The sequence below is a fragment of the Schistocerca serialis genome, chromosome 5, assembly GCF_023864345.2.
Source record: "Schistocerca serialis cubense isolate TAMUIC-IGC-003099 chromosome 5, iqSchSeri2.2, whole genome shotgun sequence".
NCBI lineage: Eukaryota > Metazoa > Arthropoda > Insecta > Orthoptera > Acrididae > Schistocerca > Schistocerca serialis.
Genome location: NC_064642.1, coordinates 64,339,868 through 64,356,614, shown reverse-complemented (window position 1 = coordinate 64,356,614; position 16,747 = coordinate 64,339,868).

Sequence of the window (16,747 nt, the reverse complement as noted above, 5' to 3'; positions counted from 1 at the left end):
TCAGGATCATACTGTGAGTAGTTCAACAGCTCATAAACCTGACAGCAGCAGACTAATGGGTATCAGCCAGCATGTGACATCTATTGTTGTTTGTGGCCATGGAAATGGACACATTCCATCAGTAGAAACAAACAGAAAGCATTGAACATCAAGCGCAACCACCTACAATCTGTAATCGTTGACAAGTTGTGTTTCTGATGCTACATTAGGGTCAATTGCTGGAGCCTGGAAGAAACTTACTTTTATACAAAATGAAATGGCGGGACAGAAAACGTGTCACCGCACACACCAGGATTTATTTTGTGTACGCGAAAATGAAACATTTATCGTAACAAGATCTCTGCCGCAGAGACAGGCATTGTGCGCGGCTAATGCAAACAATTCGGTGAATAATCAAATTCAACTACTCGTGAAAAACATTGCGTTTACTGCTCGCGGTAACGAGAAGCAAGACAAGTCCTATTTGCCCTATCAGCCATCTTCCAGCGGAGGGGGTGATATTAAAAGACACTTTTAAAGGGTCCAACTGCGACTGCCATTGCCCCCATGCCCCAGTATCAGCTTGCCAGCTATATAGGTGAAAAGAAGTGGGCTCTTCAACGGGTCCGTTCTCTAACGGCGCACTCTATCCTTAGGGCATAAAAATGGAAAAAGAAACAGTACTGCGAGTCAGTGAAGTATGTGCTGCAGCGGCTGTGAGACGAATTAAATGAATAACAGTAAAACAGTACACGATTCTTCAAAGAATTGAACTCCCATGGGGAAAGAGTTTATCACTTCATATCTCTTGTATTCTCTGTCGTAAAATGATACGCTGTCTGATTAAAAATACCCAGACGCTCCGATTTAATGCGAAATAAACTTTGAGATTCGCCGATGACATTGTAATTCTGTCAGAGACAGCAAAGGACTTGGAAAAGCAGTTGAACGGAATGGACAGTGTCTTGAAAGGAGGGTATAAGATGAACCTCAACAAAAGCAAAACGAGGATAATGGAATGTAGTCGAATTAAGTCAGGTGAAGCTGAGGGAATTAGATTAGGAAATGATACACTTAAAATAGTGAAGGAGTTTTGCTATTTGGGAAGCAAAATAACTGATGATGGTCGAAGTAGAGAGGATATAAAATGTAGACTGGCAATGGCAAGGAAAGCGTTTCTGAAGAAGAGGAATTTGTTAACATCGAGTATACATTTAAGTGTCAGGAAGTCGTTTCTGAAAGTATTTGTATGGAGTGTAGCCATGTATGGAAGTGAACCATAGACGATAAATAGTTTAGAGAAGAAGAGAATAGAACCTTTGAACTGTGATGCTACAGAAGAATGCTGAAGATTAGATGGGTAGATCACATAACTAATGAGGAGGTATTGAATAGAATTGGGGAGAAGAGAAGTTTGTGGCACAACTTGACTAGAAGAAGGGATCGGTTGGTAGGACATATTCTGAGGCATCAAGGGATCACTAATGTAGTATTGGAGGGCAGCGTGGAGGGTAAAAATCGTAGAGGGAGACCAAGAGATGAATACACTAAGCAGATTCAGAAGGATGTAGGCTGCAGTAAGTACTGGGAGATGAAGAAGCTTGCACGGGATAGGGTAGCATGGAAAGCTGCATCAAACCAGTCTCAGGACTGAAGACCACAACAACAATGACGAATAGACGTCACGAGAGGCCGACCCACCATTATAAAAGGAGGCGAGGACTACTGCGTTGTTGGTAGAGAGGCATTAGGAGCAGATTGGGTCGAACACGAGAGCTCAGTGACTTCAACATGGACTAATAACTTAATGCCACCTGAGTAACAAAGCTGTCAGGCACATTTCAATCGTCCTAAAGCTGGTCAGGTCGACTGTTGGTGATACGAATGTGAAGTGGAAACTGGAAGGAACAACCACAAGTAAGTCAAGATGAGAAGAACCTCATACACTGACGGTCCGGTACCGTCGTGTATTGCGGAGGTTCGCACTAAAAAATTGCATTAATTCAGCGGAAGGAACCACTCATGCGTTGCAAAGTGCTACCAGAAGTCCACCTACAACGGCGGCTGCGGCTTTGGATTACGCGAAGGAACTTGCCCCCCTTCTTGCAGCAGTGTAGCGTAGGTCTCTAGAAGAGCGTAGCGTTCCAAAAGTTTGGAAAAGGGCACAGGTCATCCCCGTTTTCAAGAAGGGACGTCGAACAGACCTATATCTTTAACGTCGATCAGTTGTAGAATTTTGCAACACGTATTATGTTCGAGTATAATGACTTTTCTGGAGACTAGAAATCAACTATGTAGGAATCAGCATAGGTTTCGAAAAAGACGATCGTGTGAAACCCAGCTCGCGCTATTCGTCCACGAGACTCAGAGGGCCATAGGCACGGGTTCCCAGGTAGATGCCGTGTTTCTTGACTTCCGCAAGGCGTTTGATACAGTTCCCCACAGTCGTTTAATGAACAAAGTAAGAGCATATGGACTATCAGACCAATTGCGTGATTGGATTGAAGAGTTCCTAGTTAACAGAACGCAGCATGCCATTCTCAATGGAGAGAAGTCTTCCGAAGTAAGAGTGATTTCAGGTGTGCCACAGGAGAGTGTCGTAGGACCGTTGCAATTCACAGTATACATAAATGACCTTGTGGATAACATCGGAAGTTCACTGAGGCTTTTTGCGGATGATGCTGTGGTATATCGAGAGGTTGTAACAATGGAAAATTGTACTGAAATGCAGGAGGATCTGCAACGAATTGACGCATGGTGCAGGGAATGGCTATTGAATCTCAATGTAGACAAGTGTAATGTGCTGCGAATACATAGAAAGAAAGATCCCTTATCATTTAGCTACAATATAGCAGGTCAGCAACCGGAAGCAGATAATTCCATAAATTATCTGGGAGTAGGCATTGGAGTGATTTAAAAAGGAATGACCATATAAAATTTATCGTCGGTAAAGCAGATGCCAGAGTGACATTTATTGGAAGAATCCTAAGGAAATACAGTCCGAAAACGAAGGAACTAGGTCACAGTACATTTGTTCGCCCACTGCTTGATTACTACTCACCGGTGTGGGATCCGTACCAGATAGGGGTGATGGAAGAGATAGAGGAGATCCAACGGAGAGCACCGCGCTTCGTTACAGGATCATTTAGTAATCGCGAAAGCGTTACGGAGATGATAGATAAACTCAGGTGGAAGACTTTGCTAGAGAGACGCTCAGTAGCTCGGTACGGGCTTTTGTTGAAGTTCCGAGAACATACCTTCACCGAGGAGTCAAGCAGAATATTGCTCCCTCCTACGTATATTTCGCGAAGAGACCATGAGGATAGACGGCCGCGGTGGCCGTGCGGTTGTAGGCGCTCCAGTCCGGAGCCGCGCTGCTGCTACGGTCGCAGGTTCGAATCCTGCCTCGGGCATGGATGTGTGTGTTGACCTTAGATTAGTTAGGTTTAAGTAGTTCTAAGTTCTAGGGGACTAATGACCACAGCAGTTGAGTCCCATAGTGCTCAGAGCCATTTGAACCATTTTGAACCATGAGGATAAAATCAGAGAGATTAGAGCCCACACAGAGGCATACCGACAATCTTTGTGTCAACGAACAATACGAGACTGGAATAGAAGGGAGAACCGATAGAGATACTCACGGTACCCTCCGCCACACAGCGTCAGGTGGCTTGCGGAGTATGGATGTAGATGTAGGTGTAGAAAAGGAATGGGCTGCAGTGGTGAAGCAGCTCCTCATAAGCCACATATTTCTGTAGTCAGTATTATGCCTTAACTAAGGTGATGTAAAGAGCGGCGTCATTGGGCGGTGTAGGACTGGAAACGAGAGATTTGATGTGGAACAATTTAGGAGGCCATGGTTGTATCAGCATGACAATGGACCCTGTCATAGAGCAGCGTCTGTGAGGTAATGGTTTGTGGACAAAAACACTCCTGAAATGGACTCGCCTGCCCAAAGTCCCGACTTGAACCCGATGGAACACCCTTAGAATGAGTTAGAATGTTGACTTCGCTCCAGGACCTAGGGTACAACATCACTACCTTCTCTGGTTTCAGGTTTTGAGGACGAACGGGCCGCCATTTCTCATCACAGACGTTCGGACGCCTCAATGGAAGTGTCCCAGCAAGTGGAAGCTCTCATAAAGGTGAATGATGTACATACCCCACACTAACTTCTACTAACAGGTGTCGGGACACTTTTGATCGGAAAGTGTATTATTTGGTGGTACACTTCAGTGGCACATGTGGATACCGTGTGAAAAATGTGTTACGAATAGAATTAATATGAAGACAGAAATACATAAAAACGTCATGGTCGATGCTTTAGTTTTACTGCATGAAAATGAAAATGTAGTAAGCAATAACTTTTCTTTCATTATGTTGCGGTCAGTTCGGTGACGGGGGGGAGGGAGGTGTGTCGTCGAGAAGAAGTTTCAAAAATGTTTGGACTTCCATGTCAAGTTTGTAGAAAGTCACGAAGTGCTTTTCTTTTTCTCCACATCTACATCTACATGGAAACTCTGCAAATCACATTTAAGTACCTGGCAGAGGGTTCATCGAACCACCTTCACAATTCTCTATTATTCCAATCTCGTATAGCGCGCAGAAAGAATGAACACCTACATCTTTCCCTTCGAGCTCTGATTTCCCTTATTCCATCGTGGTGACAGTTCCGCCCTGTGTAGGTCGGTGTCAACAAAATATTTTCGCATTCGGAAGAGAACGTTGGTGACTGGAATTTCGTGAGAAGAATCCGACGCAACGAAAAACGCCTTTCTTTTAATGATTTCCAGCTCAAATCCAGTATAATTTCTGTGACACTGTTTCCCATATTTCGCGATAATACAAAACGTGCTGTCTTTCTTTAAACTTTTTCGACGTACTCCGTCAGTCCTATCTGGTAAGGATCCCACACCGTGCAGCAGTATTGTAAAAGAGGACGGACAAGCGTAGTGTAGGCAGTCTCCTTAGTAGGTCTGTTACATTCTCTAAGTGTCCTGCCAATAAAACGCAGGCTTTGGTTAGCCTTCCCCACAACATTTTCTATATGTTCTTTCCAATTTAAGTTGTTCTTAATTGTAATACCTAGGTATTTAGTTGAATTTACGGCTTTTATATTAGACTGATTTATCGCGTAACCGAAGTTTAGCGAGTTCCTTTTAGCACTCATGTATATGACCTCACACTTTTCGTTATTTAAGGTCAACTGCCACTTTTCACACCATTCAGATATTTTTTCTAAATCGTTTTGCAGTTTGCTTTGATCTTCTGATGACTTTATTAGTCGATAAACGACAGCTTCATCTGCAAACAACCGTAGACGGCTGCTCAGATTGTCTCCCGAATCCTTTGTATAGATAAGGAACAGCGAAGAGCCTATAACACTACCTTGGGGAACGCCTGAAATCACTTCTGTTTTACTTGATGACTTTACGTCAGTTACTACGTACTGTGACCTCTCTGACAGGAAATCGCAATCCAGTAAAGGATCCCCAATCTTGGCGATTTTGCGTCTGTTTAAATTTGGCATGTTTGTTTCGTTGTTCCTGCAACAGTGTTCTAACCCGTTTTGTGTACCAAGGAGGATCAGCTGCGTCGTTTGTTAGTTTATTTGGTATAAACCTCTCAATTTCTGCCGATACTATTTCTTTGAATGTAAGTCACATCTGGTCTACACATATTATTAATTTGGAATGAGTGGAGATTGTCTCTCAGGAAGGCGTCAAGTGAATTTTTATCAGCTTTTTTGAATAGTTATATCTTTCGCTTTTATTTCGAGGATTTGGGGATTACAATATTCAATCTCGCTATGACAACCCTGTGTTCACTAATCGCTATATCGGTTTTGATGCTGGTTATGAACTCAGGATTATTTGTTGCTAAGAGGTCAAGTGTGTTTTGACAACCGTTTACTATTCGCGTGGACTAATGAACTAACTGCTCGAAATAATTTTCAGAGAATGCGTTTAGCACAATTTCGGGTGATATTTTATGCGTACCTCCGGAATTAAGCATGTATTTTCGCCAACATATCGAGGGCAAATTAAAGTCACCACCAACTATTATCGTATGAGTCGGGTACTTGTTTGAAATCAAACTCAAGTTTTCTTTGAACCTTTCAGCAACTGTACCATCTGAACTGGGAGATCGGTAAAATGATCCAATTATTATTTTATTCTGGTTGCCAACAATGACCTCTGCCCATACTAAGGAAGTATCTACTTCAATTTCGCGACAAGTTAAACTACTTCTGACAGCAACAAACATGCAGGATGAATATAGGCTGGATAACCTGCGCGCTGCGAAGACCCCATTGCACCGAATTCATGGTACAGATTACCCGGGAAGATCTGACGTCTCCTAAATGGCATCTGAACAGGCGACGTCAGGACTTGGTGTACCTTACACAGGTGGCGAACCGTCCATAGCCCTCGGTGTTACTGCATAGCAGGCCGTGGAGCAAATTGCCCGACAGTGATCCAGAGGAACATACTCTGGGAAATGTGGCGATGTTGTGGAACCTACAGCTCACCTTGTTAATTGTATTGTGTATTAAACCGGGGACCTATAAACGATGGAGAGGTTTCGTCCCGCCGTAGTCCTCAATCGTTCACAACCTCACAACAGGCCACAGCAGTCCACCCACCCCACCGCCGCCCCAACCGAACCCAGAGTTTTTATGATGTTCGGCCCCCAGTGCACCCCCCACCCCCCTCTCCCGGGAACGTCTCATACTAGACGATTATAATCCCAAGTATTTGTGCCGTAGACTAATTATGGTGTACGGGTAAGTGGAGGCAGTGTTTGCGCAGCAATCACGGACATACGGTAACTGAGGCACCAATCCGCCGGGCGGATTCGTGCCGGGGACCGGCACGTCTTACCGCTCGGGAAGCGGCGCGTTAGACCGGGCGGCTAGTTGGGCGGGCTTGTTAACTGAAAGTCAAATATTTACATACTACAGATCTGTGAATGTGCGGTGCTGTGTCAATGCTACATTTCTCGTAAAATATCTGGCCTGTATTAATTGTTATCTAATTTGAAATTCGTAATTTTTGTCTGTAAAATTTATGATCTGTACTCGCTTTCCCTTTTTATTTTGTTAAGTGTTCCGGCGTAGCGAGAAGCGCCGGTACGAAGATCAAGAACGATACAGCGCGGGGGACTGTGATACGACGTCAGCCAATAGCACGCTGACTAGGACGTCACCACGACAGGCGCGGCTCCTACACGAAGAAACTGAAATCGACGCGCCGCCTAGCCGCGGCCGGACAGTAGAAGACGCGACTAGGAGAGAGGCACTAGGAGAGCCACAGTTAAAGTTACCATACACTGACTTATGAACTTGTGTGATCTGTTATTCATTGCTTACATGGAAAATGTATACGGCGAAGGACACTGATTATCTGCATGTCGGCAACTGCTTGCGACAACTCGTTGTAAATAAAACGTTAAGTATTATCAATTCAAGTACGGTAATAAACTCTATTAATACGATTTCCTTGTATGTTGTTTATCTATCCGAGAAAACAGCTTCCTAGGCACCCTGTAAGACACAAGTCGGCAGGATTTCACATTAAGTGTCTCTAATTCGTCAATTTTTGTTTTTACTTTGGCAAATAAATAATAATCGTAATCTGGATTATTTACACTCTTTGTATCAATCTTTATGCGATATCATTTACAAGGGACAGTCAACTGAAAACGAGACAGAATGACAAAATAGTAAGTGAACTCTTTAATGTTTTAAAAGTAATCAAGATAACTATTAAGACACGTATCCCACCTTGTCAGCAGCTTCATGGAAAAATGTTTGCGGTTGCCTAAGGAACCATGATCGTTCTCAGCCGTGCACCTCTTCTTCCGAAGCAAATCGACGGCCACGAATGTTTTTCTTCTCTGCTCGAATAACATGGAAACCGCATGGAGACAGATTCATACTGACAAACTGCCTATTGCCTTCTGTCTCGGGTTCTTCAGCCGACGTTTATACGATGATTTTACTGACGTTTCGCCAACACGAGTGGCTGGCATTGTCAAAGCTTCACCCTCCATTGCCGGTGGTGAACTGGAGCCGAGCTCGCGGCCGATGAATATAAGTGCCTGGCGCACCAACGTCCGAGGGCTTCTCCGTGGTTATTTCCGGTGCGGTTCTCTTCTTGCTTCCCGTACTGCAGCGAATGACCGTCGCAGGTAGCAAGAGGAGAACTGCACCGGAAATGACCGCGGAGAAGCCCTCGGACGTTGGCGCGCCAGGTACATACACTCCTGGAAATTGAAATAAGAACACCGTGAATTCATTGTCCCAGGAAGGGGAAACTTTATTGACACATTCCTGGGGTCAGATACATCACATGATCACACTGACAGAACCACAGGCACATAGACACAGGCAACAGAGCATGCACAATGTCGGCACTAGTACAGTGTATATCCACCTTTCGCAGCAATGCAGGCTGCTATTCTCCCATGGAGACGATCGTAGAGATGCTGGATGTAGTCCTGTGGAACGGCTTGCCATGCCATTTCCACCTGGCGCCTCAGTTGGACCAGCGTTCGTGCTGGACGTGCAGACCGCGTGAGACGACGCTTCATCTAGTCCCAAACATGCTCAATGGGGGACAGATCCGGAGATCTTGCTGGCCAGGGTAGTTGACGAACACCTTCTAGAGCACGTTGGGTGGCACGGGATACATGCGGACGTGCATTGTCCCGCTGGAACAGCAAGTTCCCTTGCCGGTCTAGGAATGGTAGAACGATGGGTTCGATGACGGTTTGGATGTACCGTGCACTATTCAGTGTCCCCTCGACGATCACCAGTGGTGTACGGCCAGTGTAGGAGATCGCTCCCCACACCATGATGCCGGGTGTTGGCCCTGTGTACCTCGGTCGTATGCAGTCCTGATTGTGGCGCTCACCTGCACGGCGCCAAACACGCATACGACCATCATTGGCACCAAGGCAGAAGCGACTTTCATTGCTGAAGACGACACGTCTCCATTCGTCCCTCCATTCACGCCTGTCGCGACACCACTGGAGGCGGGCTGCACGATGTTGGGGCGTGAGCGGAAGACGGCCTAACGGTGTGCGGGACCGTAGCCCAGCTTCATGGAGACGGTTGCGAATGGTCCTCGCCGATACCCCAGGAGCAACAGTGTCCCTAATTTGCTGGGAAGTGGCGGTGCGGTCCCCTACGGCACTGCGTAGGATCCTACGGTCTTGGCGTGCATCCGTGCGTCGCTGCGGTCCGGTCTCAGGTCGACGGGCACGTGCACCTTCCGCCGACCACTGGCGACAACATCGATGTACTGTGGAGACCTCACGCCCCACGTGTTGAGCAATTCGGCGGTACGTCCACCCGGCCTCCCGCATGCCCACTATACGCCCTCGCTCAAAGTCCGTCAACTGCACATACGGTTCACGTCCACGCTGTCGCGGCATGCTACCAGTGTTAAAGACTGCGATGGAGCTCCGTATGCCACGGCAAACTGGCTGACACTGACGGCGGCGGTGCACAAATGCCGCGCAGCTAGCGCCATTCGACGGCCAACACCGTGGTTCCTGGTGTGTCCGCTGTGCCGTGCGTGTGATCATTGCTTGTACAGCCCTCTCGCAGTGTCCGGAGCAAGTATGGTGGGTCTGACACACCGGTGTCAATGTGTTCTTTTTTCCATTTCCAGGAGTGTATATTCTTCGCCCGCGAGCTCGGCTCCAGTTCACCACCGGCAATGGAGGCTGAAGCTCTGACAATGCCAGCCACTCGTGCTGGTGAAACGTCAGTAAAATCATCAGATGAACGTCGGCCGAAGAACCCGAGACAGAAGCCAATAGGCAGTTTGTCAACAAGTGGCCACGAAAGCCTTAAGAAGATTCGTACTGCACTGACGATGTGTAAGAGCTACCCAGCAGAACTTGTGCAGTGTAGTCGTGTTGCCAAAGTTGTTTCGACTACGCTGCAGAAGTTCTGCTGGGTAGCCCTGCAGTACGAATCGGTCTCCATGCGGTTTCCATGTTATTCGAGAAGAGAAACATTCGTGGTCATCGATTTGCTTCGGAAGAAGAGGTGCACGGCTGAGAACGATCGTGATTCCGTAGGCAACCGCAAACATTTCTCCATGAAGCTGCTGACCTTCTTGTCTCACAGTGGGATACATGTCTTAACAGTTGCCTTGATTACTTTTAAAATAATAAAGAGTTTACTTACTATACTGTCAATCTGTCTCGTTTTCAGTTGACTGCTCCTTATACATCTACATTCACACTTCACGAGCCACTTTAAGGTTTGTGGCAGACGGCATTTTTCTAGCGAATGATTTGAGGGAAGAACGTCTCTTTACTCTGCTTTCAGCGTATATCCTCGGAATTATAACAGTAAGCTACACCGTTATGCACAAAGCGTCTTATTACCTTGCACTTTCAAAATGAAACGAAAAGTTCTTTGTTGTCGTATGTTATCAGTAAACAGCCGTCAGGGACAAGAGCGTTTAACATGAAAGAAGCAACATCAGGCTACAACGTCGAGTGGTAAGGAGACGAACTGAAGCGGTGTTGTTTATAAACAGTTACAGCCAGTTGCAGTAGTTGCAGTGATTCCCTTATATATAAAGGAAACGTTGTACGATTACAAAGCCTTCTGACGTCAGGATGTGTATCAAAAAAATGGTTCAAATGGCTCTGAGCACTATGGGACTTAACATCTGAGGTCATCAGTCCCCTAGAACTTTGAACTATTTAAACCTAACTAACCTAAGGACATCACACTCATCCAGGATTCGAACCTGCGACTGTAGCAGTCTCGCGGTTCCGGACTGAAGTGCCTAGAAACGCTCGGCCACCGCGGCCGGTGATGTGTAACATATTTTCGGAAACTAATAAGCATGAAAGAATTCAGAAACGCTTCCTATGAAACTATGAACAAATTTTAAATTTTTTCTTGCTTCCCTGTAAACAGGCGCTTGTGTTGGTCTAATGATGGAGCACTAGACTCTGCCCACGGAGATCGAGGGTTCAGTCCGAGGTAAGGGTGCGGAATTGTCCTCCTTCCAGGATAGTCCCAGGTTACTCAGTCTACTATCAAATTGAGTATCGGGCACCTCTCCGTGGGGTAAAAGGTGGTCCGGTACTGAGCCCCCCCCCCCCTAGTGCCGGGGCGGGTCAAAGGCTGCACTCCACCTCCAGTCCGGCCGGAATCTTCAAACGTTGCGCGCCTCAGTCTAAACCTTTTACTTTTCCCTGTAAACAAGACTAAGACTCAGTTCCACTACACACATAATTCCTGTCAAAAAAGGAAACTTATTTTCACTAACCACGACGCACATGAGGGATCGTGGTGAAATAGGATTTGTTTGGAAGAAACGCAAATTTTCTATATATTAAACTGACACATTTACTTCAAATCTACAATTTTTAAACGTTTTACTTCTCCAGTAGTTAAAGGGTTATGTAACTTTCTTTTATGACGGAATATTGGTGCCGAAATATTATGTGAACAAGAATTATCACATTTAAGTGGTTCATATTCTGGGGATTCCCGTCAGCAATCGGCAAGCAGAACTAAAATATATCACTTCCAGCAATAGTACACCAGAGTCAACTTACAGTCGAGGTCGCTCAGTATTGTCACCTAAAGATTCGTATCATCTCTGGATATGTTATACAATAATTTCATTGAGGGGACAACTCACGTGATAATAGGATAGATTGCAGGTAATGGTATATCACTCTTGTTCAATAATGCCTTCCGTATGTCTTTTAAAAAACTAAACTAAAAGTAAACTCCTCCCGAACAGGCCATGAAGGCCCAACGGTACCGACCGGCCGCCGTGTCATCCTCAGCCCACAGGCGTCAATGGATGCGGATATGGAGGGGCACGTGGTCAGCACACCACTCTCCCGGCCGTATGTCGGTCTACGAGACCGGAGCCGCTACTTCTCAATCAAGTAGCTCCTGAGTTTGCCTCACAAGGGCTGAGGGCACCCCGCTTGCCAACAGCGCTCGGCACACCGGATGGTCACCCATCCAAGTGCTAGCCCAACCCGACAGCGCTTAATTTCGGTGATCTGACGGGAACCGTTGTTACTATTGCGGCAAGGCCGTTGGCATCGTATGTCTTTTAGAGACCCACAAAATGAGGGTGGTTTGGCATAAGTGTTACACATTAACTGGAGAGACTCGTCTTTCCAGTAACAAAGTTTACAACGAATAATTACTTCACTTGCGTTATCCATTTTCTGCCATTGGTCCCAGTTTCCCTAGGACCATACACTCGCAGTTAAAAAATACAGGATTTCCCGTCATAAATGAAACCACTGAAAACGAGAAAACAATATAATTTACGCAGTAGATAACGCAGAACTATTTCGGAAGGAAGTTAAACGTTAACTAAAGATGGTCCTCAGAGCTGAAGATGAGGGATGTAAGTAGCTGCTATAGTAACCTCATTGAGCTGCTTACATTATTGCTGGAATTATGAAGCGAAGTAAACAGAGCAATACCGATTCAGGGACGTTGGTATCGCTGATCAGCATAGTTGAATGACTGAATCGTGCTTCAAGCACATTACATTTGCTTCTATCTCAAACCGTTTCCAAGCATGCCTAGTTCACCGAATGTAAGGTGCGTTGCTATAAGTGGCGATCAAATAGTTTCCATTCGAAGATCACGCAGTCCAGAATCGGTACGCCAGTCAGACAAAATCGCCGTGAGCACTGAGGTAATCAACCAACCGACAGGTTGAAGACACCCGTTCGGTGGAACACCGTGTATTACTGCGTGGAGAGGTCCGTAACTAGCAAATGCACATCGCCGTCCGACAGAAATCGTCGACCCCTCAAGGATTTTTTTTTTTGAAGGAGAGAGAGAGAGAGAGATCGGGGCTACAGGGCGGGTGCTCGAGTGTTTCCCGCTTGAGTTGGCGCATCTTCTGTTTTGCGACATTTGCGACATTTGCGACGTGGGGACGTGAACGCTGGTTTCAGACAGAGACGCTGCCTCACGTACATTCTTCATTCTCTGGTGGGTATCCACCCATCAGTTTAGTCATGCTATAAAATGGATATTTTTTTGGGAATAAATGTATTTGTAATGTGTTTATTAATTTCCTGCAGTTGCCGCATCTTTTCCGTTCACTGTTATTGCTTGCAAATGCCACACCCAAGTTCTCCCAAATAATAATAAATGTAAATGTAAACAATTAGTTCCCTCCAAGACCGGATAACGTGGAAGACCCACCACCACATAAATAGCTTTCGTAAGAGGACTTAACAAACATCAGTACACAAAAACGAAGACGAAGCTAAAGAATGTCCTCTATAACACTCAAAACAATCTTGTCCATGACAAATTTTGCAACACTTTGCAAAGGAAATATTGAGCCTAACATTTCCAGTTTTTGGTGGCTGGTACGTTAAAGGACCATAGCACATCAAAAACTACCAAACGACACCTGTTTCTGAATGAATAGGCTCCCGACATTGACCTCACACACGTTTCGCTGCAAAGGCAACAAACGAGCAAAAAAATGGTTCAAATGGCTCTGAGCACTACGGGACTTAACTACTGTGGTCATCAGTCCCCTAGAACTTACAACTACTTAAACCTAACTAACATAAGGACATCACACACATCCATGCCCGAGGCAGGATTCGAACCTGCGACCGTAGCAGTCGCGCGGTTCCGGACTGCGCGCCTAGAACCGCTAGACCACCGCGGCCGGCACAAACGAGCACCAGTGCAGAATGGTTTGGGGGGTGGGGGGGGGGGGGGGAGGGGGGAGGGCGACGCTGTCGCCAGTGGCGCCTCTGGCGGCGGCCACCCTCACTCTCGCTCGTTAGTCGTGTGTTCCGGACTCTGTTGTTCGTTAGGCTCGGGACGGGGCAGGCTTTACCTCACACAGCCGGCGGCTCTGCACTGGGCAGGAAAACGCGACTAAATTCAGCTGCCCTTTCCCACTGCGCGTGTTCTGGTTTCCTTTGCCAAATTTGAAGGAGTTCTTTTGCCACAGAAGTTGGTCCCTTATTTCCGTTTATAGGGGGCTCTTCAAAGGAATCTTCAACTTTTCGTAGCCCTAGGTGACTACCCAAAAATCATAGTAATTTAGTTCCATACCTAAAGGGAAACATGTAGTACGAGTCACCAAATTTACGAACATTAATGCAGCAAGAGCCATGACAGTACATGCGGGAAAAGACTATTCTAACTGTGTTTAAGTAAAATACATTGCAACAGGCGGCCGCGGTGACCGAGCGGTTCTTGGCGCTTCAGTCCGGAACCCGCGCGACTGCTACGGTCGCAGGTTCGAGTCCTGCCTCGGGCATGGATGTGTGTGATGTCCTTAGGTTAGTTAGGTTTAAGTAGTTCTAAGTTCTAGGGGACAGATCTCAGCTGTTAATCCCATAGTGCTCAGAACCATTTGAACACTGCAACGATTGATCTATCTTTGAGATTATCAGCTTATATAAAGCTTAACACAAACTGAATCCGAAGTCCATGGACAAAATTTAGGACACTGTTCAGGGATATTTCCAGAGTATCTTGGTACGAGGCACGTGTCGTGGTCTGATGAACAGTTACAGAGTATTAATGTCAATATAACTGGTTCGATTTGTTATCCCAATTACCTTTAGTTTTATGAAAATACCTTAACAACAGATAAATAGCTTGTAACAGGCAATTGTCAAAATGTACGACCCAGATCACAGAGTAGTGCAAGAACTTCTGTTGTTTGCCAACTTAGCAGAGGGAAGTAATGTGGGTAAAACTTTCGGAGTCCCAGAGCGAAGCTGTCTCGCTACATTACGGCAATGTCGACACGAGGCGGCCGCAATGAAAACATTTCACCACTGACACTGGGTCGGGGGAAAACACAACATGGATGTTTCTGGCGAACCAGGCAGCAGACTTCAGCAACATGCAGTGGGTCGGAGCAGTCAAACAGGATCACGTCACCTTCGCTGCGTGACGAAAGGGAGGCTAAGGCTATTGGATCAAAAGGTGCCAAGCGCTTTTACAAGCCAGTTCTACACTAAACAAACTTGTTAAGCAAGCACGGCAGAAGGGAACCTGCTGATACCTTCGTAATAGCAAAACCTGTGTGGTCATGACATTAGGCACTCATCATCATCAGTTATCTGCTATATCAGCAGGTCCTTTGCCTCTCCATTTTCTGCGATCCATTGCTTCCTTCTTAAGGCTGCTGTATGTTGTACCGTCCATCATGCCATCCAGTATCTGGAATCTCTTCCTTCCTCGCTTCCTTTTCCCTTCTACATAACCTTCTAAAACTGTTTTTATCAGTCCGTCATTCTTTCTTAATATATGCCCAATCCAATTTCTTTTTCTTCTCTTTATTACATCTAGTAACTGTCTTTTCTCTCCCACTCTTCTCAGTACCTCTTCATTTTTTACTCTGTCCATCCAACTTATTCTTTCCATCTTCCGCCATGTCAAGATCTCAAAAGCCTCCAGCCTTTCTCTGTCTTTTTTCCTCATAGTCCACGTTTCAGCGCCATATAGAAGAACACTCCGTACAAGACATTTTATGAGTCTCTTTGTGAGTTCTCTGTCCAGACCGCTGCAGAAGATTCTCCTTTTCTTATAAAACGCCTCTTTTGCCATTGCTATCCTTGTTTTAATTTCTGTGGTGCACTTCCAGTCGGTGTCTATCCTGCTTCCAAGATACTTAAAATTTTGCACCTGTTCTAGTGTTTCTCCATTCAGCACAATTTTTATTTCCTTATTTCCTCCTATTGCCAATACTTTTGTTTTATTTGTGTTAATTTTCATTCCATATTTTTTTCCGTTAGTTGCAATGGTGTCCACCAAATCCTGTAATTCTTTTTCCCCTGTGGCTAGAAGGACCGTGTCATCAGCAAATCTCAAGCACCCTACTCTTCTTCCTCCAATTTCTACTCCTTTGTCATCTAATGAGCATTGGTCAATCATATTTTCCAGGTACAGGTTGAAAAGAGTATGTGATAAACAGCATCCTTGTCTTACTCCTTTCCCTAGTCTGATCCAGTTTGTACTTTCTCCTCTCACTTTAACTGAAACTTTTTGATTAAGGTACAATGAGTTCATAAGTCTTCTGGTTTTCCAGTCCACTCTCTTTTCCCTCATAATAGTCGCCAGCTTGTCCCAAACCACATTGTCAAATGACTTTTCTAAATCGATGAAGCACATACACTCCTGGAAATGGAAAAAAGAACACATTGACACCGGTGTGTCAGACCCACCATACACGCTCCGGACACTGCGAGAGGGCTGTACAAGCAATGATCACACGCACGGCACAGCGGACACACCAGGAACCCCGGTGTTGGCCGTCGAATGGCGCTAGCTGCGCAGCATTTGTGCACCGCCGCCGTCAGTGTCAGCCAGTTTGCCGTGGCATACGGAGCTCCATCGCAGTCTTTAACACTGGTAGCATGCCGCGACAGCGTGGACGTGAACCGTATGTACAGTTGACGGACTTTGAGCGAGGGCGTATAGTGGGCATGCGGGAGGCCAGGTGGACGTACCGCCGAATTGCTCAACACGTGGGGCGTGAGGTCTCCACAGTACATCGATGTTGTCGCCAGTGGTCGGCGGAAGGTGCACGTGCCCGTCGACCTGGGACCGGACCGCAGCGACGCACGGATGCACGCCAAGACCGTAGGATCCTACGCAGTGCCGTAGGGGACCGCACCGCCACTTCCCAGCAAATTAGGGACACTGTTGCTCCTGGGGTATCGGCGAGGACCATTCGCAACCGTCTCCATGAAGCTGGGC